The following is a 22,060-nucleotide window of genomic DNA, read 5'->3' as shown; positions in this document are numbered from 1 at the left end:
TGAAAAAGCATGTTAAACCTGTCACTAACAAAAGCAATTTTACAATTTTTCATATCACATATCATAACATCCTGATATTAATATTATAAATTTCATTGAATCTGAATCGTAAGTAATACAATATCAACTGCAAAATGATACGAATTTAAGAAATAATTTTCATTCCAATATCTCATCCTCCACACTTGTCTTTGTCGTCTTCATGTAGCATCCGTCCTCTATATTAAGGAGAGTTCGTCGTTCCAGCACTAACTTCAATCAAATTCTTTTCTATTTCAGATATGTTTTTTTTTGAAAGCTGAAAGGTCTCATAATAGATTTACTCAATAATGTAGTAAAGTAAATGGCTTTCCTAAGAACGTAGTCTAAATGTTTGATGGAGAGTAATGACATATAAAATCACTCTCTGCCTTGTAACGTTAAGTGGACTTATAATCAATGATTTAAATGCTCAAAATATTATTTGAGATCATCATTAAACTACAATAGTTGATGAAGGTATATTATACCTTTGCTGTGGGCATAGCTGGAGGAGGGCAGTATCTATTTGCAAGTGAATATATTAATATGTTTGACTTAACATTACTAAATTAGCTGTACAAACACAACTTTCCAAAAATCAAATGGTACATTTCAATAATTGATTAATACTTTGTTGAGCGTGTTGTCCACTATTTAAAAAAAAAAAGAAGAAAAAAAACCCCGATAAGCTACATTATCTGGATGACGCAGTCTGTACAACTTTAGTCCATTTTTATGAATGAAATGGCAAAGCCTGGTGAAAGGAAATATCAGTGGTGCCTCCAGGATTTACTGACTGGGGTGGTTAAGCGACATATAGTCATTTGGCCGCCTATGGATTTCTGTGTCTTCCCAGATCAAAGCCGCGTACAAATTTGAGAGGCGTATTTAATCGATTGAAACAGATTAATAATGCGTTTTTATATAGAAACCGAGGCTTAGCATTTAAGGGAATTAATAGCAGCCGTTTTCAAACAGATAATAGTATTACCTAATGGAAAAACTAACAGTTTACTTTATTTCATTTTATACCCCGGTATATACTTGTCAACAGAAGACGCATAATAAAAAAACAAAAACAGTTTCAAAGAGGTAAAAGATTACCACACTAATCCTACGGGATTGCCGAATGCGTAATGCTATGCTAAGCAAAAATTAAATTGTGCGTTGGTCTTTTCCACAATTCTTTCTTATTACTATACAATTACAGCTTATCAACAGACATTGTCGTCGAATCTCTCATATAATATGACTAGCTTATCAACTGACATTATCTCCGATTCTTGCTGATATAACCACAGCTTATGAACCTTTATATAACAAAAATTATTTGAGAAACAATACAGTGTTTAATTCACTATTTATTATATAGACGATCTTTAATTTGAGACAATTGCTTCGGTTGGGTACCGGTACGCCAAAACCATGGTCTTTTATGTCTTAATAGAGGTAGTCTTTAATTGGAGGGAACAGATAATGATAAATGTAGAGCCTATTTACCCGGGGCCGCAGAAAAGTGGTATTTAATTGCAGGTGGTCTTTAATTGGAAGGGCCTTCAGGTAGTGGACCCTCATAGTATTTGTTTTATGTATTTCTTGTATTGACTTATACTGCTGTGTTGAGTATACGGAACGCAAAATATAAGTACAATTATCGCCTTCACTAGGACTGCAGATCTTTCGATTAAAAAGTCCACAGATTTACCAGGTTGCCACATATTCCTCAAGAAAAGATTTTTTTTTGTTAACAATATTTATAGAGAGTGACTCTTCCAGCGTATCCTAAAAGGTCGACTGAGCCCTCTGAAATAAATGTAATAATGTGGTGCTTTTATCAGGGAAGTCTATTATGATCGCAGCTTAGATTCCACCACTTGAAACAAAGACCCTGGGAGTTGGGGGGGGGGGCAAGCAGCTTAACCACTAAGCTATTCAACTCTACTCCGGCAAACACTCAAGCAAGACACATTGGTAAAAAACATATGCTGTTCACACATGATATTTCCATGTTGACAAGAGTGAAGTGATGCCGAGATGAAGTGGCAACAAGTATGTACAATAATGTACTCAATTCGTCTCTTTAACAGCAACTATTTGTATTTCAAATTTGTTATCATTTTTTTGTTTTGTCAATCTAAACTACTCAATAGGCTACCCAATCTACCTCAATCACGTTTGAGTTGTGTTTCTATTAATTTACATATTTACCTCTCTAATATTAAAAACTCAAATACTATTAATAACAAATTGTGAATTACCAATTAATAACCTGTGTACTTAGAATTTTTTAAATAAATTATGTTTGTTACCATCACTTCAGCCTAGCACTATAACTATTGTGTTAGGTCTTATGTTTACATCAACCATATTAACCACGGAAATCAAACTAGTAACAATAATACACAGTCAGTCAAAATGACACTTGTAATTTGTAGCGTTAATGAAAGATGCCTACTCCGTGCAGGAAAATATCGTAACGTTCGTGACACATATTCGTGGCATTTTGCTTGGATGAAAATCGGGATCGTGATGATATTCCCACAGTGGCTGACACATGAAGGACAGTAGCTAATTAGATACACCATGATGATGATACTTTAGGAAGTAGCGTAATCGCAGGCGTTGAATTTGCAATATGGTTGATATACTGACATCTAATGAAACTAAGAATAGGCATAGATTGGTGATATAGCTTACTTGTGTTAATGTAATGTTTAAATTGATATAAGGCCTAAACAAAGACTCGAGGCTCTAAAATGAGTGAAAAACAATGAAAATGTCGAAAACTCGGCACAGAACCACTTTTGCGTTCTTCTGAACTTTGAGGGCAGGCAGGACGCCAATACATTTACCAGACCACCATACCTATCTCACCAGTACCAACAGCACATTATATATAGAAAAGCAAAGAGAGAACAATAGAAATAAGTAAAAAAAAAATCATGTATTTTCAGTCAGTTTTAAAATGTATTCAACGATAATGAAATGTGGACCTCAATGGGCAGATAATTCAACAGTCAAAGCATAGCAAAAAGAAGTAAACCCAGCTCTGTAGCTGCAAATTTTAGCCTACGAAATTGGTATTTCAGACGTTTGAATCAAGACAGACACCTGTAAGCAAGTCATCTGTACGCTAAATTAGAGTTGTCAGCTAACATAGGACAAAGTTGTCAATAGGTGAATTTATCGATAAAGGCCTAATATATTGCACTTTATTTCAGAATTGAAACAATGACAGGTAGACCTAGATAAGACGATAACGATGCGTAGGCCTAATAGAATGAAGATGAATATTAAGCAAAATAGTAATAAGTATTTTAAAAGGAGTAAACAAGGAACCAAAAAAAAAAATATCACATGTAGTAACTTATATTCATATTATCATAACATACTTTGCCCAAACTTCAAGATTTCAACAATTTCCTTTACCACAGCATTTACAATCCCCACATATAGGATGGAACGATGCCTAAACCAAGTCTCTTATTAAGGCCTAGGTAGTCGTAAGAAAAAATCCTGATGTGATAGGAATTGAACCTAAGCCCTTTCGATTAGAAAGCAAGCATCTTCACCACTTAGCTTTTAACTCCATTGTTTGGATAGTGATTCAATATATGCACCTCAGTAATGGAAATAAAAATAGACTGTAGCTTAATCATCTAATCCAGAAACGATTTAATTTCACATGAATAAGAAGAGAATATGCACAGCTAACAATTTTACATTTTATGAACTTTGTAATAACGTTACAATTTGGTGTAGAAAATGTTTCATATTAAATAGGTTTTACAAATTTTGCAAAACCATAGATACGTATTTAGAACGTAATTTCACAACTAAATTACGATTAATCTTTGCTGCAATGAATATGAAAAAAATGACACTCTTCAGACAAACTTAATATAAAACACTGTATTAGATAAACTCAAAATTATGCTTTTATATTATAGCCTAATGATATATAAACAATCGTCTGTTTACATCACAATTATTAAACAATTACCTATTTCAAAATATATTACATAAAAGTACTGGACTATTCTCATTTTAGATACTCTGTTGAGACCTCTTTTATTAGTTTTGTGGAAAAGCAGGGTTAAGAGCCACTTTAAGTTACAAGGTTAGGAGTTAGAAATGCAACGTGGAAAAACTGTCAGCATTGCCTTTTTTTTTTCTTTATCTGAGACTAACAATGTTGATTTTTGTGAGTTGGATAAGAACCGGGGGTTTCCGCACAAACTCTTAAAGGGGAATCAAGCTGGATGAAAATTTCGATAAAACAGACTAAGGCTGGCGACGGCCCTTCGATGAGGAAGGGGAAGAAAAGAACATCCCACATTGTCATCAATAAAATTAAGAAGTCGTTTCTGATCTAATATATCAAGTGAAGCCAAATGACAGGAAAAAGCTCCAGGCCATATGTGACAGCAATTCTCCATTAGGAGAGGTATTGTGGCGTTGTACAGTTACAGTATAGCAGAATTTGATATTATCGTATTTAACTAGAAGTCAACTTCATATTGCTAAACTCACCTCTGATCATGCTACTTATTCGACTTATCAAATCATCTTCATTAAAATCTACATAATCTCCTTAAAAAGGAGATTAAAAAAATATATAAAATCATCCGACTACCATCTTCAAGCACATCCTTTAGTCCGTGCATTACTAATAAACCATGCCCTCAGGAATTAAATCACAAAGATATAAGCCTATTAAAATTCCATTCTCTAGTACCGTACCTAAATTACCCTATATAAGAGCGTTATTTTTTCATAAACTATGGTAATTTACGTAAAAACGGATTTGAAAATCAAACTGTAACTTCTTGTAACGTCATTTAATATAAAAACTGTTAGCTGGGTTCCAAATCTCTTTATATTCTCTACTGTTCTGACTTTATAATATAATTGTCACTTTATTCATCATAAAGTGGACTCCTTGACTGTCTTAATACGGAGCGAATTTGTAACATTAAATAATTATTATTCTGCTTGTTGACAACTCAGGAACTAAAGAACAATATTTAGCAGACAACCATAAAGGGAGAAAGCAAACTGTTTAAAGTTAATACATTACATTAATTTTCAAGACAACATTTTTTCCAAATGCTTTCTCACTAATTATTGAAAGGTTCTTTGAACCAGACTAAATACAGAAATAACATGGCTCTAGAAGTAGTACACCACTCACAAGCAAGAAAGGTTAAGTAAATGATTCATGAAATAGGTTACGCAAGGTGAGGTAATCTGGGATGTTACATTATTAGGTCCTAGTGGTTTAACCATACTTAAATACATTTGAAATATGTCTATCTGTGGTCAAAAATTTTAGTATTTACATTAATGCATTTATTTATCTATTTCAAAAATTATTTTTTGAAGGTGGTCCCATCCAGCCGGAGTTGAGCGTTACGGATCCTCAATACATAAAACAACTAAACGTTAAACTGAAAGTTTAAAGAATTAGCGAAAGAAAAAAACGAAAAGTGAAAATGGAATACAGATGTAAAATAACAATTATAAATGAATAAACATAACCAACGAACATCAGAAGACCTTTCTCCAGTGTAGAGATTTTTCTGGTGATGAAATAGACGTTATTTTCTTCTCCTTGGTGTATTAACCGTAACAAAGTGTATACAATTTACTTAACTCAAATTGCCTGTTCTAAAGGTTAGCGTTTAACTTTGCACTCACTCATTACAAAGTATTCTTTGTAAACGAATGTATCTGCAATACCGTGTAAATAAACACTACCAAACGTTAAACAAAATTCTATAAATTATCATACTAATTCTATCACTTATTCACTTTTTATTTATTTGTTATTTGATACTTATTTATCTTGTTATTTGGTATTTATATAGCGCTTTCCCTTAACAAAGGTTAGAAAGCGCTTTTGTATTACCTGATCACTGGTTCCACATGTTTAAGTGACGCTGATATATTAGCGCAGCAGCAGACAACCCAACCAGGTATCCCATTTATACTCCTAGGTGGAGATTAGCAACGGACATAAAGTGTTTTGCTCAAGTACACAAGCGAAATACACAGCAAAACAAGGGATTGAAACAACGACCTCGAGGTTGGGAAACCAAACCTTTCCCGCAACGAATATTATTAGGGCCTAATTATTTTTACTACATCATCATCACTATTATTGCCATCGTTATTATTATCGTCGTTATGATCAACGTCATTATCAGCCTCACGTCATCGTCATCACCGCCATCATTATCACCATGATTAATTTGTATTCGTTTATAACACTGAGTTTTTGTCTTTCCAAGGTGAGCAATCACTTACTAAGTGGTTTTTGAAGGTCATATTTTAATTTCCCTTGATGTGGTTTGAATCCTTGATTAATATAGGTAAACGTCATATAATTTTTTCGTCTTCTTAAATGTCCTGCTTGTTTCCAGTGTTTCTCCAGGCAATACTTTGTCTATAACAAATTGAGTAACAGCTGCACTTTTAAACTAATGACTTATTTCATTTCCACACCGGGTATCCCTACTAATATGGTATTCCTACTAATATACCATCTTCATATTGTAAGTATCTTAATGCCGCACGAAGAAGCCGCAGAAGGAAAAGTCAATTGAAATAAATTATGTCAATAGTTTTGCTTCTGTTATTTTATGCTAATATTCTTTGCTGTTGAAATGTAGACATGACTGAACATAACATAACATCAGAGAACTGACAAAGATTGTAGCTGAAATGGGTTGAGTTTTGTTTCTGTTATTTTATGCTAATATTCATTGCTGTTGAAATGGAACTTGTTATTAAGAACCATACAATCGTTGCAATAATAGTAAAGATTAAACAGTACAAGTAAAATATGTAGACATGACTGAACATAATATAATATCAGAGAGCTGACAAAGGGTGTAGCTGGGATGGGTTGATTGTGTGTTATTACAGTCAAGAATTTTGTTAATTTAGTGGGTTTGAGTCTTCAGTAATATATTACCGTTTTTCCAAAAGGTTCAGGACGCTTAACACATTATAAAGTCACATAGATTAAAAGACAATGTATAAAAAACATTCAAATAGAAAAATATAAAACCAGGCGAAATAGATTTTACCATTTGCATTCCAAATCTGAGTTCCCCTTTTCTGTGAGCAAAATTAAGTTTTTTGCAAAACTGGATCTGGTATAGAATAGAATACATTGTCAAGAAAAGGTAATCATTTTGGAGAGTAGGGACTAGTTAAAGATGGGTACCGGTAATGTTTCTTTTTTTCTCTTTTCACAAAAATAACCAACGAAGAGAAGTATGTATTTGAATTAATTTTTCTCTGACCATCCATAAGAATAACACTTGCTGCTATATTCTACAACGTTTGTAATTTAACCAATAAACCCTTTCCACAAATTCAAGATAATTTTATTGTTTGAAAAACTCAGAAATTAAATACCACTGGCAGTGTTACAAGTGTTATTAACATTTATAATAATAAATAAAACTATGAGCACCAAACAATAACTATTTACAAGATACAAATTATATTCAAAGAACAGAAAATTAAACATCATTAAACAATATTACACATTAAACATATTTAAATTAGGCCAAATATTGCACTTAACAACAATTATCTATTAACATTATTGTTATAAAGTTAAATGGAGTTGGGAACGAAAGAGTTTCTATTACGGCAACGTGGTACATTTTGACGGATAGCAGAGCTACTAAGAGTAAATTAATTATGTAGTGAATGAGATGTGTCATTCATTATTTTCTTAAGTTTAGCTAATGCATATTTGTCATAAATATCATCTAAATGTACAATGTCTTCTTTAATTATTTTCTTTTCAGTCTTTCTGATTGAGTCTAATTTATTAATATTTTGTTTTGTTAGGCTTTTATATGAACAGATATGGCAGTAAATTAAAGATGAGAATGCTGTTATCTATATTAAGCTTCTTAATTTTTTTTTTTAGAAAATACAATCTGAACTGAATCCAAACTGAATCACAATAATCAAATAATGGTAAAGTGAGAGATTTTTAATGTAAATTCAGAGAGTATTTTTTTTTTATCAATATAACGGCGTACATTACCCCGATGAGAAATTCTACTGCTCAGCTTGCAAAACAGTTTGTCCACATTTGGATTCCAGAGAGTGTTGGATCAAACCAGATTACCAAGCCAAAATGTATTTTACTGTCAACGCTTGAATGGCAGAGTCACTTATCTTAATAGCAGGACCATTTGCACTATGTAAATTCTAAGGAAAAGTTCCAATTTGAATTTCGTTTTGAATAGTAATTTGGATTTCAATATTAGATTTAAATGGATAGAAAATAGCTCTGTCGTCAGCATAAATGAAGATAGAACACTATATGGAATATTAGGAGATCAATAAATTGGTTTCCCAGCCCCCTCCCCCCGCCCCTACACACACAGAATGGAAGCTGAGGAAGATTTGTTGTCATTAATATATACAATGGGATATGAGGTGAACCATTTAATTTCAATGTTACCGAATCCCACTAGCCTCACCTTTTTAAAATGTCAGATGGTGAACGGTGTCAAATGTCTTCTTTGAAGATCCAAGTAAATTGTACCAGTGAACATATCCCTTTATCATTATCATTTATAAATTAATCAGTGACTTCATCAAGAAGAACCGTAGTAATACTGTATAATGGATCGATGTGGTGTAAGACGATTAAAGTATTTTTAAAAGAATAAGAACAAAGATTATCATGCATTATCTTATTAATAACTTAAGTTAACTTAGGTAAAATATATATAAGATTTAAAATAAAATATGAATGAAGCTATGGGATAGTTGTATGTAAATTAACCTTAGACGTAGACTTTCCTAAATTTATAAATTAATTCTCTTTCAATATTTTAGATTTAATATGCATATATTTCTAGTATAGTTAAAAAAAGATTTTATAAACTTGAACCGTATTTCTTGAGTGTTTATAAACCAAAAAATAAAGAAAATATATAAAACACACAGCTGCAAGAACCGATGCTACAATTACATCAGCGAAAGAAGGCGAGTCGTTTGGCCGAGAGGTTAAGACATGGAAACCATGACATTCTTTTTTAATATTTTAGATTTAAAAGCCATATATTTCTAATATAGTTTTGGAAAGATTTTATAAACTTGAACCGTAATTCTTAAGTGTTTATAAACCAAAAAATAAAAAAATAAAAAATATATAAAACACACAGCTGCAAGAACCGATGCTACAATTACATCAGCGAAATAAGGAGAGTCGATTGGCCGAGCGGTTGAGACAGGGAAACCATGACATACAGCCATAATATCTGCGCTGTTTCGAACGGCACGCTCGCCTATGGATCCGGTGGTGGAATAAGTCTTCTCGGATAAGGACTATAAACCGAAGGCCCAGTGTACACAATTGGCTCGGGTACACTTTAAAGAACCCAGTACATTCTTTAAGAAGAGTAAGGGTTTACCCGGGTGTACTGGTCCATTTTTAGGAGCCTGTCAGGCCACAGAAAAAAGCGTTTACGCCGTGGCCCATATCAGATATCTACTTTCGAATCCTACGACACTATGCAAGCAGGATCATACACTAGCTACGTAGTAACTCGAGAAGATTAGCGAAATTCTACTAGGTTTTAGTGAAATATATTAATTAAATGTTATAGTTTTGTGGGGAGATGATTCTTGAACAAAATGTAGTATTTCGATAAGAACTGATGCCAATATCATGTCAGAATGTGACGGCTTTGTCACTTTAATGAAGACCAAAGTGGCATTGATAGCCGTAAATAAAATACAATATAATGTAAAAAACCAACAATATGATGTTAGAGATATATGGGCGTTTTGTCATTGAATAGAATTAAATAGTTAAGAAACTTATTAACAATGAAAACATTAATTGTTACTTGTTTTTTTTTTTTGAACTAGAACTTCTTACCTTGGCAACAAACTTGTTATATAATTTGTTTCAGTCAGAGCTCGACACAGTTTCTAGCACAATCATTGTACTCTGCCAGGCCCATCAGATGGCATGATAAAAATGATGAGATGAAACAATTAGATGTTGACTTGCTCATGTTTGTGTGGACCAGACCCATACGTGTGTTTATATCCAGTAGCCGTAAAAACAAAACAATTTTTGTTCAGATCCAACACCGCTATGACACTTGAGACCAATCTCTGGCGTTTGTAATGACACATCATTCATAAAAAAGGTGGTTACATAGACAAGAACAAGCCACACTGCGTCTGCAACGTAATGGCTGCGAGGAAATTTTTTTTTTTTGTATATTCTCAATGTTTATAAAATTTTTTAATCAATTATTGAATAGTTTTTTATATTGTAAGGTTTTGTAAATTTTATTGTACTCTGTTTTATTTTATATGGTTTGTCTGCACCACTTGTAGTGTCATGGAGCACTGTTGCAGACACAGCCCCTGGCCCGTATGTGGCAATATAATAAATACAATTAAATTCAATTAGAATTTCATAGATTTAAGGATCTAGGCCAATATAGCACAGTTATTAGATAATTTAGAGCAAAAATTGACGCCAGAGATCGAAATCATGTGTTGTCACTGAATTTAAACCTTAAATTGTGAAGTTGCAAGGATCTACAGTAAGGTAAAGGTTGGCCCGTATCCATTATTGAACGTAGGGGCATGAGCTGTTAACCCATCGTACTAAGCCTCAGTAGTGTGGTAGAGTGGCCAGTTCATTTCCACGCCGCCTTTTTCCTCCCCAGTAGTGAACCACAGGGTACCCATTTATACTCCTGGGTGGTAGGAGACAAAGGTAGATAAGGTGCCTTGTCCAGGAACACAAGCGAAATTCACTGCGAGGATAAGAGACTGAAACGTAACCGCTGCGCCAACCGTAGACGTTAAAAAAGTTATTAAATAAATACAAGTATAAACCAATAACTTCAATGAGGATATGTTCTTGTAGCCTATTTGATAAAACTTACTTATACTTCTGCCACAGCCGAGATGGTGCTAACGGTCTGCCAGAAAGTTCTGTTGCTCATTGCTCCACTGAGGTCTTCGAGGCAGAGGCGGTGCCTCTGGCAATGGTGTTGGGGGAAAGCGGTGAGAGTTTGGAGGTTTCCAAAGAAGGTCAGACATTATTTGGTCTTTGGCTCTCAAGCAATGACCAGCAAAATGAGCTCTTCTGATTGCAAGTGCTTATCATTATAAATCTACTGTTTGGTCAGGTGTTATATAACACAGCTATGGTAGGAAGAATACAATGTCAATGACGATAGGTAAGTTGAATTTAGTGAAGATGACTATAGATGGCTAGATCTTAAACGATTTAAGAAGCGCCTCTCGAACAAACCATGCTCGGCTCCCGAATAAGCGCTGTGTTTAAAGGTAACTATATTTTGAAATAAACGTCTTAGCACTTTATCACAGCTACAACGTGTTTTTATATTTGTCATTGAGAAACTATTTAACAACAGAATTTTAACAAAGTTATGAATACTACCTTTTCAAAATGATTCTGCCAAATAAGCACCTCACTTAAGCCCTCAAAATGTGAGTTCCTTTTCATTTTACTTGAAATATCGTAAAACTAGAGAACGCTCCAAGAGTGCATACCTTCGCCCACATCATAATTCTCCCCTGTATAAATTTCCCACGCATCTTTTTCCCTTGACAAAATATGTTTTTGATATAATTTGGTCTGGGACGTTCAACTTTGAGGGACCCCCGCATCCACACCTTACTCAGGAACGTGACTAAAATTGTGTTTTTTCCCCTTGGACAGTAACGAACCCTTAGTTCAGATTCATTGATCAGTTTTAGAGAAATCTGGGTCGGGGTGGTTCTGGGACGTTCCATTTAAATGGTTCCAACACCTACTACCCTACTCCAGATTCGGATCTATTGATTTGCTTATAATGGATTTTAGTCAGCTGGCCCGGGACGTACGGCGCGGTGTGCACAATATACGGACCAAATTCATACACGTGTATGAACTGTCACCAAAAAGAAATAATATCTTCCAGGTAACTTGATTAACTCTTCAATAAAGTTCTATTCAGTGTAGTTGATCAGTTTTTGTGATATCTGCTTTGGGACGTTTCCATTTTAAATGTTCTCCAGCATTAGCGCCGATCATTAGAAACAACATTTATGTATTTTTTACATATTAGTAGACTCTAAAATCGATTAAATAGGCCTTTTTGAAACCCCATAATTCGCTAGATTTTCGGAATATTTTGAGCTACGTCCGACCACTTCCACTGCACTGGTCCCCTCCCTACCCGTCGGAGCTCTTGGAGCCCACGTCGGGTAAATCCTGGCGCTACCCCTGTGTGATAAGTAAGTTATCTTACGTTGATATTCTTCGGAGTGACCTAATATAGCATTGACTCTTAGAGTCAGGTGAATAAAATGCAACTTACTCAAACGAATGCAAAGTTGTGCATATTACCAATCACGTACATCCTTAAACATTATTACTTTTAATATAATTATTTCAGGTGACTTGGGTTGGAGTAGGCATGTCAGTTATGCTGTTTCGCGTGCTTTTAAGATGCTTGGGCTTGTCAAAAGAATAGTTGGAAGGGCACAAGGTAACAATGCCTAAATAAAGTTGTATCTGCTGGTCCGGTACCGCCCCTTACTAACCTACCTAAAGAACTAATGCATATAAGTACTCACCATAATGTTCAATTTAACAGACTTTTCAATTCTCTTCCCAATAATATTAGTTGTATTAATTTTGTATTTACGACAAAATTTAGATGTATAGCTGCTCGTTGTAAATGTATGTGTTATACCTGAATAAATTAAAATATTGAAATAAAAAAGACCTACCTTGAAATTTTGATTAGTTTATTAATCAAAGAATATCTAGATCAAAATGCTGTAATACCTAACTAAGCATACTTTATTCCAACAGAACATTTTCTACTGTCTTTAGATGACAGTTGGATTTATTCGTTTAATTGTTTCATTCTTACAATGATTGGTCTTTTTGACAATCTAAGGATGGCAGATTTTTTTGTATTTATATCTACCTTCAACCAAAAATAAAATTTGAATTAAATTGAATTTGATTTTGATTATATTAATGATTACGAATATAAATACAATATTTAAAGATGTATTGTCCCTTGCTAATGTCAAAATATCATAAAAAATAATTATGAAATAAACTTGCTCATAGGGGCCTATTGCAATAGCATGCAAGTTATTAACTTGTGCATAAAAATTATTGAATTTAAAAAATGTGTACCCTGATTTTTAAACTAAAAAAGTATAATAAAAATAATAAACAATTCCAGTGACTGGAAATGTTTCTATCATTCTTCGCTGTAAACTGATGGGTAGACATTGTCTAAATACGCTAATTTCTATGTTCATTTTAATAACTTTTATGTTACCTTAAAATCGGCAAGTCAATTAAAAAAAATATATATGTTTATGATTTTTTTTGGTATTTAGCAAGAGACAATATATCTAACATTATAAAAGGTAAAGACATGCAATTAAATGATGATGAACACTGTTGATTTATGGAAATATATAATACTCCTCTTTCAATCGCGTGATAACCTCAAGTAGCTTATCTTAAATCATATACAAGTATGCAGTATTTGTTCTTCATTTATGTTTATCTTTTTGTTAATAGGTTGTAGTCTATTGAAACTTTTATTGATTAGGGAAACATGATTGACAACGGCGCCAACAACCGCCTCCTAACGTAGATATACCAAAAGGACAATATTTTCTAATTACCCATTCAGATTTACCGTCGTCAGTAAAAGATATCTAACAACATTAAACTACGGAGAAAATCGTGTCAATGAGAATATAAAAAACGCACATGTAGAGACGCTGCGCGGTAAAACGAGTATCATGCAACTCTTATTCGGCTAAAACGTCCTATAATTAATGTTGGTAATTTTTGCGGTTGGATATTAATGGCGTTGATGTGTTTTACTAATCGCGTAAAAAGCCTCGAAGAGAGTGGTAATATGTCACTTTTAAATGCCGAATGGGTTTAAGTTTCTCTCAGAGTAGTGCATACACAAGCCAATTAACGTGTTAAGTGTTAGTACATCGCATTGCGTGAAACCCATTTTGTCTACTGGGTGGAATTGACGAGTCGGCGTATTCGAGATTTTTTAACCGGGCCTGGGTATTACAACATCTCACGTAGGATTCTCCCATCTAACATGTAATAACCCTATTGCTTTAGGCCAGCTAAATGCTAAATACTGTATATAGACATGACTAAAGTATATGCATAAGCCATGGGATAGTTGCTGTTATTGTAGAAAGAAATTTGTCTAATGGAATATTAAAGGACATTATCAAACATACGGAGAGTACACTGATGTATAATTTAGTATCTTTTATCGGACGAATAGATATATGTAAGCCTATTGTAAAAACAGTTTATAGCAATAAGAAATGAATTGTAAATTGAATTGTTAAAACGTAAAATCCTCAATTGCCAAAATATACATACGCATAAAGGCAAATAATACAGATAAACAGTACATAAATTTAAATACTACTACATTAAATAATTAAAATAAACGTGAATAAAAACGGATAAAACGTGAGCAAGTAGCTTTCTGTAAACAATTGATATGTCTGTACACAAATTCCAATTTTACAATTTCAGATTTCTCAAAATGTTTCGTTATTACTGCTGGTTACCGGATTCAAAATTTCACTCATAGGCCCCAATTACACACATCCTTGCTTTATTAAACAATGGAATGATCTGATACACTAACATTGCGTGTAAGCCGTATGTAGGAATTTGATTTGATTTGATGGCCGGGTGAGCTTAGGCCCTGATCGATTCTCTTTGTGGATGCATACTCTGTACAGTATTGTTAATTTTGTTGTATGGAAACCTTTTCTAAAATAGAATATTAAATGAATGAATATGAATAAATGAATGAACACACAGAAGGTGAGAAATTTAATTATGTAAAGTTAAAGGTAGAAGAATAACCCATAACTTGCTGCGTCATTGTGTTGAATTACATATGGGTGGGGTACGTGACTACCTAGCAGCCGTAAAAAGGCGCTTATAGTAGCTACATGTTCACATCATTCCACAACGACAGGGGCTGAAATGAACCATAACAACAGGGTAACCCCCTACCCTTCCGAAAGCTACAATGGGCTCTTTAAAATGCACACGAGACAGATGTTCAAACTGGACCTCCAATTTTAAGTCTTTATCAGCGAAGACTTGTTTCTACCAACCGAACACTATTATATTATAATAATGCAATCGATAATATTATATTAGCCTATATTACTTATTTCGACGAATACACAATTTCACATTCATATCAGTACCATTTTATACTGTTGTGAAGAGAATAATTGAGAACACCAATTCTTTTGTTACAGACCAAAAACATTAAGACAGTTGTCAAAGAGGATTATTGACGCGCCGCATCAAATGAATTACTGTTTACCTTATACCTGTTTACCAATTACCAAAACATATGGTCAACGTGCTTTTTCTGTTCAAGCTCCTTCTCTGTGGAATTCCCTTTTCCGTTCGTAATTCGCCTAATTTATATTCTTTTAAGAAGAACTTAAAGTTTCACCTTTTTGAGAAATGTTACTGAGTTTGTTTTCTCCTGCGCCTTTGATAAATTTTTGAATTGGCGCTATATAAATGTTTATTATTATTATTATTATTATTATTATTATTAATTCATGTCCACCATTGGGACCAGAACATTTTGGGTGGTTAAACGGTCCGAAATCCAATTAGAAACCTCCAAATATACATAATAATAATATATATGTACCTCATAATAATAAATATATAATACCTCCAAGACTGGTCTCAAAATGGCAACATTATGAAGTAATTAAAACATAAATTGTCTAAAACATTTTATAGGGAATAGAGAATTTACAAAAAAAAAAATAAAATCCAAAGATTTGCCAAGAAAAAATGAACTATGTTATATTTTGTCGTTTGGCTGTCTAAACAATTTGATAACTGATCCCCCTCCAATTAAAGACAAGTTTTGGAACCGGAGTTTTTATTGGATTTAGCAGCTTTTGTATTTAGTTAATAGAATAATGGATAGAAGACACTTGTGAATTTTGGACCACAGAAAATTGGTCTTTAATTAATTGGAGTTGGTTTTTAATTGGACGAGTCTTTAATTTGTGGAAGACCTGTATTTTTATGTGACTGCTGCCTGAAAAAAAAAATCATATTTTATTAATTAAGGTTATATTAGGGAAAGTCAGTTGAGTATACTTTCCTGTGTTTTAATGTAATAATAAAATAGGATAGGATAGGAGTATTTTTGTGTGAATCACACCTAGGATAACCAACTAATTTCAGAAGACTTGCTTCCAGTGGGTTCCTTCTGGTGGTGAATTGGGCAGTACGACGGAAGACAATCATGAGATCCGTGACTAATTTTAGGATACCTTTTTTTCTCGATGGATTTGGCAGTATGGACCAATTTAAATAAAATATAGCTCTTATATACCTCCCAGATATGAGGGGGGGGGGGAGTCCCGTTTGAGGGCGTTTTTCAAAATGGCCGCCTGTTGATTTGGACGCTTGTATCTCGATAACCACTGGTCAGAGAGACTTGATTTTGGTCTCAAACTGTTCACAATATGCATATTCCTATCTGTTGTAATACAACTTTTTCTCCAAAAATGGCGGGAAATGTGATTTTTGAAAGTTTGATCTTTGACCTAGTATTATCATATCTCGGTAACTACTGGTCACAGAGACTCACAATTGGTTGCAAATTGTTCAGGAGATCCATGTTATATTCGTCTTAATAAAAAAATATTCAAATAGTGACCGGAAATGGTACATTCCAACCTTTAACCTATTGTTGGGTCATTCCATGTCAAATCAACCAGATTAAAAAAAAAAAATCCAGTATAACCGTCTATGTGAAAAACCAACAAAAAAAAAATAGCCTTATAGGATATGTAGTTTCCGAGATATTGACTCCTCAAAAAAGTGGCGTGGTTCTTTAAGATGTGCAAACGCAATTTACTTCAACTTTAAGAAGCTTATAACTCGGGATTGGTAATAGCTATCAAGGCCAAACTTGGTATTCCAGCTTACCTTTTACCGTATATCACATTAATATGACCTTAGATTAACTGCCATCCCTTCCCTTTTGAAGTTACCTGCACTCAAAGTAGCCGATTGTTTAACGATGCAAATTTTTTTTATGATATTCGAGGTCACCCTGCGTCCAAATGATAAGGTATATACCCCTCATATTATACACATCTAGATGTGTATAAGAGACAGATGTTACTGAGTTTGTTTTCTCCTGCGCCTTTGATAAATTTTCGAATTGGCGCTATATAAATGTTTATTATCATTATTACTTAAGTATTGATTATGTGATAATTATATTTTTATGTTATGTAAGTGCATATATAGGCCTATATAAGTATATATGTAAGTATGTGTATATATGTATATATATATGTATATATATACGTATATATAAGTATGTATATGTATATATATAAGTATGTATATGTATATATAATATATAAGTATGTATATATGTTATAATGCATATATGTATGTATATATATACATACATATACAGTATATATATAGGCCTATATTAGTATATATGTAAGTATATGTATATATATAAGTATGTATTTATATATGTATATATATATATATATATATAAGTATGTATATACGTATATATATTATGTATATATGTATATATATATGTATGTATATATGTGTGTGTATATATAAGTATATATATGTGTATATATATATATAAGTATATATATATGTGTATATATATATATAAGTATGTATATATGTTATAATGCAATGTATATATATATAAGTATGTATATATATGTTATTAGGACTACAATTTATTTGAAAATATCTTGGGTCCGATCGTCCACACCAGTTGGGTCCAATCGTCTATCACCCGAAGTTTTCATTACGATTATCAAGACCGTACACGATCTATGCCCTGGGCTAGGCTTAGCTTGCTGTCGTCACTCTGCTACGTATACTACACTACAACCGCATAACAAAGAAAGCGACCCACGTGGTGCATTCTTAAATATTACACACATTATTTAATTGTATTAGACCTGTCTCTTATACACATCTAGATGGCCTACCCTTGCATCGCAGTAATACTGAACTAGGCCTAGCTTAGGCCTCATGTTTTTGTGGAAAGCTAGATAGTCGTTATGTACCCGACAGTCGGCTGCCTTTATATATTCACCTGTTTTCAGTTTGCATTCAAAAGGTACATTGCTGCACAGCCAACTGTCAGGGATATAGTACCTTCATATGACTACTCATACGTATACAACAGAAAAAACGTCGCATGGACTTAGTGAAAAATGCAGATCTAAATGAAAAAACGATGTATTTCAGCAAGTATTAAAACATTTTAGTTTTCTATTTTAGGCCTTCTTCAAAATACCTATGCCTACAGCAGTTGATTTTTTTTGCCGTAAACCCAAAATAGTTTCATCCATGCCGACTTTCCGGTCGGTTAGCGTGAGCCCTGACTGAACTCTGCAGAAACTTCACATCGATCTTCTTCACATCGCGATGTAAAACAAAATGTCGGAAAACTTTTCTTTGACGCATGCGCATTTGCATAAATGTCTACACACACACACACACACTACACACAATAAAAAACACAGGAAATAGCAAGAGTGATTACAATAGTTCCTATTGCATTACATGCATAGGAACTAAAAATGAATGGCATATATTCGAAGTTGGGACCAGATCTATAAAAGAGAAAAACGCCTATGTTTCTCAACAACGGATCGTCATGTGGACAGTTAAAATCTTTTTTTTAAATATATAAGGGTTAATCAGATATATTAGATCTACCTATAAACCAACTTTCAGCTTTGGTACTCAGCTCTATCATGGTTAGATACTATGTTGAAAACTACACATATGTTAACACAATTTTTAAGTTTTTGAGTTGGCATAGAATGACTCAACTCTTAAGAACTTTTGTGATTTCCTATGATGTTTGAAATATGTGTTTTGAACATAGTATCTAGCCATGAGCTAAGTACCGTACCAAATCTAAAATTTGGTTTATAGGTGGATCTAATGTATCTGATTAACTGGGGTAAATTTAAGAAAAGATTTTAACTGTCCAAATGATGACGATCCCTTGTTGAGAAACATTGGCGTTTTTCACTTTTATAGACCTGGTCCCAAATTTGAATATATGCCATTCAATTTTAATTGATTTGATCAGCCTGCGCTTGCATGTGGCTAGAGACAACTACACATAGATAATATATCTGTAATATAAAGTGTATATACCCACTCATATGGACGCAGGGAGACCTTGAAAATCATAAAAAAAATTTGCATCGTTAAAGAAAGCGGTTAATTTGAGTGCCGATAATTTCAAAAGGAAAGGGATAACTGTTAATCTAAGGCCATATTTGTAAAATATGGCAAAAAATAAGTTATAATAAATACCAAGTTTGACCTTGATAGCTATTACCAATTCCGAGTTATAAGCTTCCAAAATTGAAGTAAATTGCAATTGCATATCTCGAAGAACCACGCCACTTTTTTGAGGAGTCAATATCTCGGAAACTACATATCCTTAAAGGCAATTTTTTTTGTTGGTTTTTCATTCAGTGGATCATTTTTATGGAATTTCATCAAAATCTGAGACGGTCATGCAGGAATTTTTTTTTTAATCTGGTTGATTTGACATGTAATGACCCAACAATAGGTCAAAGGTCGGAATGTATAATTTCCGGTCACTATTTGAATATTTTTTTCATTAAGACGAATATAAACATGAATCTCCTGAACAATTTGCAATCAATTGTGAGTCTCTGTGGCCAGTAGTTACCGAGATATGACAATACAAGGTCAAAGGTCAAACTTTCAAAAATCGCATTTCCCGCCATTTTTAGAGAAAAATTTGTATTACAACAAATAGGAACATGCATATTGTGGACAGTTTGAGACTAAAATCAAGCCTCTCTGACCAGTGGTTATCGAGATACATCGGGAGGTATATAGGAGCTATATTTTATCTAAATTGGTCCATCTTGCCAAATCCATCGAGAAAAAAAGGTATCCTAAAATTAGTCACGGATCTCATGAAAATGACGTTCTACTAATCCTCTAGCTTTCCAAAGAGTGTAGGTCTACTGCGTTCTTTAAACGTGCACATACCATATTTCACAGGGGAGCAACGGCTTAAACGTCTCACCCGAAAGACGTCGCGCTATTTTAACTAATATTTTATCCCTGCAGCTGAAATACAAGGAGAGAAGCGATGGGAATTGAACTGGAGACCCAGAGACCCCCACGGCTCAGCAACACACACTGTGGCTACCACCGGTTTAGCAGATTGAGCGTAAAGCTGCTCAATCGCTATTATAATCAAAGGTAGGCAGAATGTGCGAGCTATTGTGATTCTTCCACCGAACATATTATCCTGAATTCTCAGATTTCAAAAGTTAGAAACTATGGAAATCTTGTCTTACCATTGTTAAATTGAGATATGTAATGAACATCCCTGTTAATTTCTGAAAACTCAATAAAAATGTACATGATGTTAAAACATCTGGTTAATTTTAGTTCAAAAAGTGGTCTTGTATGAAAGGTCATTTTCTTACTTGGTACTTTGAATTCTTTTATCCTTGTATAATATTTCCATTTGACCTGATATTAGGTATTGTAACAGCACATGGGCTACTAAAGTTGATGTATTTCTTCACTTTTGTCCATGGATAAGCCATATAAAACAACCCTAATATCTTAAACTACAAAAGCGTGCTCTCATGATTTGTGCAGAGGCAACTCGAATATCTCATACCACACTTTAATTTTATAAACTTAATGTTCTAAATGTAATTGCAATGAAACTTTAACAGTACATTATTTACAATCTATTTCAAAAACAAAGGTCTGCCATAAAAAGTGGTCTTCCATGAAAGGTCATTTTGACAATTAGTAGGCCTACTTTGAGTTCTTTTATCCTTGTATAACTTCCATTTGACATGAAATTAGGTATTATAACAGCTTATGGGCTACTAAAGTTGATGTATTTCTTCACTTTTGTCCGTGGATAAGACAACTCCCAATATTTTAAACTACAAAACACGTGTTTTAAGGATTTGTGCAGGGGCAACTCTAATATTACATACCACACTTTAATTTTATAAGCTTAATGTTCTAGAGAAGTTTGATATGCGCTATATAAGTATACAATAATAATAATAATAATAATAATAATAATAATAATAATAATAATAATAATAATAAATGTAATTGAAATGAAACATTAACAGCACATATTTACCATCTATTTCAAAAACAAAGGTCATATACTTGGTTTTGTATGTGAACTTGCGTGACAAACTTTAATTACCCATAGGCCTATTTCTCGACTTAGGCGTCAATGGGGCTGTAAATTGTAGGGTGCAGAGATGGTACCCTACGGCTCGTTAGTGCCACCAGTACATAGATACCCCTGCAATTTTTATAAGTGCTTATGGCTATGGGTAAACACCCAGGCAATATACAACTAATTATGATTATACAGATATTCTTTTTTATTTGGAAAATAAATCCTTTTCATTTCGGTACCCGACCCACCCTGTGTTTTAATCGTACATATTGTGCATTAACATTTTGATGTTGCTCTACTCCGAGGTCACCAGGCAACCAACCGAATGCACACCATTTCCGGTCCCACACAACTACGACACTCCATAACGCATGCAAGAGCACCCCCTAGTTCCGTTACCTCTGAATTTGCGAAGAAAAAAAAGTAATAATTTGTTTAAATAGTATACCTCTTTCTTTAGACAAAAATTTATATTTTACAATAGTCCGAAATTGGAATTTCTTGAAAACCTCTTTTAAATCTTTACCTCCACACTTTCAAATATGTTATTTAAAAGTCTCTGGCCTTGTGGTAGCTGGATGGCAAGTAAGCCTCCGGGTCCTTTCTCAGTCTTACTCACTTCATTACGATGCGTCTGGACTCATCATTATAATTTC

At 33.5% G+C, this 22,060-nt stretch overlaps 1 protein-coding gene across 1 annotated transcript in view; it reads right to left on the bottom strand.

Annotated features, from left to right (window-relative positions):
* LOC117114720 overlaps nucleotides 1–22,060 on the bottom strand; it is a 58,714-nt gene that overhangs the window by 32,872 nt on the left and 3,782 nt on the right. The window lies entirely within an intron of this gene.

Source organism: Anneissia japonica, unplaced genomic scaffold, assembly GCF_011630105.1.
Source record: "Anneissia japonica isolate Jap-2015-1 unplaced genomic scaffold, ASM1163010v1 scaffold2713_len195869_cov164, whole genome shotgun sequence".
In the NCBI taxonomy this organism is placed as follows: Eukaryota; Metazoa; Echinodermata; class Crinoidea; order Comatulida; family Comatulidae; genus Anneissia; species Anneissia japonica.
This window is presented reverse-complemented; position numbering and strand designations above follow the sequence as displayed.